Here is a 1,609-nt window from a genome sequence, read left to right on the forward strand (position 1 = left end):
CTCCCTTCCCCGCCTTCCCCCGCCCCCTCCCGCCGCGTGAGCACCGTTCATTTCCCCCACCAAACCCCCCCTTTCTCTCCCCCAACACCTGACTCCGTCTCTACTCCTCCTCCTCCTCCTCACCCCCTCGCGGAAGACAGCGGTACATACGACTAAGTACATGATAAAAAAGAGAGTTTTCTAAACAGAAATCTTGTTCGAAACTAATTTCTTTTACGCGTACTCAGTTTAATCTTTCGTGGATAATGAAGAAGTACCAATCTCAACACATTAAGGAACAATGGCTGAATTGAAACTAAAATCCATTGACCTAATAAACAAGCATGTGAATACATTTCGAGGGAGACACCGTTACAAAGCCGATCATAAAGAAGGCTGAAAATAGTACATGATAAGAACAGAATTTCTGAACTTGACACAACATACGTTCAAGCACTTGTAAACTAATGCAAAATACTACATGTAAAAAAAAAAAAAAAAAAAAAAAAAAAAAAAAAAAATAATATATATATAAATTATATTATATATATAATAATATATATATATATATATATTATATGTGATTTACACACACCCCGGCAAAACCCACACACGAAACACCCCACCCCCACACAAAAACACACACACACCACACAAACCACCACACCCACACACACACACAAATATATATCTATATCATATATATCTATATATATATATATATATATATATATATTTTATATATAAAATATATATATATATATAATAACATATATATTATATATAATATATAATATATATTATAATATATAAATATATATAATTTTATCATCGATTTTTTCAGGGAAAATTTGAAGTAGTAAAGGGGTAGAAAATATGATGACAAATAGGCAAAAGAAGACCATAAACCAGTGACATAAAAAGAAATTTCCAACACAATTAAAACCCCAAACCCACACGGAAAAGGGGAACAGGGGAAAATCATGTGACCGATTGCGGCTCTTCAGGGCCTTGTCCCGGTCGTGGTTGCGGTCCGCTTGCCCCAGGAGGCTCTCGTGACGGCCTCTTTCATCTCTCTTGTGGCAGTATATAATTATATATATATTATATATTATATTATATTAATATTATAATATATTATATAATATATTAAAATTATAATATAAGAAGGAGAGAGAGAGGGAGAGAGAGAAGAGAAAAAAGAGGGAGAGAGAGAGAGAGAGAGAGAAGAGAGAGGTAGGTTTATATATATAATCTAATAATATTATTATATATATATTATATATATATATATATATATATATATATATAGATAGATAGAAGATAGATAGAAGATAGATAGATATTAGATAGATAATAGTAAAAGATAGATAGACAATAGACAGATGGATGATATAATTTGATAAGTGGGTAGGAATAGTAAAACAAAAAACTAAATGATAAATTATGTTGTGTATCATATTAACCCCTTTCATACACACAACGAACCCAGACACACACACCCCACACACACACAACAACAACCCCACACAAACCACACAAACACAAAAACACACACACAAAAAACACACACACAACACAACACCTGAAAACAATATTTTTTAATACAAGTAAATTAATTATATTAATA

This window comes from Penaeus monodon, chromosome 7, assembly GCF_015228065.2.
Source record: "Penaeus monodon isolate SGIC_2016 chromosome 7, NSTDA_Pmon_1, whole genome shotgun sequence".
In the NCBI taxonomy this organism is placed as follows: Eukaryota; Metazoa; Arthropoda; class Malacostraca; order Decapoda; family Penaeidae; genus Penaeus; species Penaeus monodon.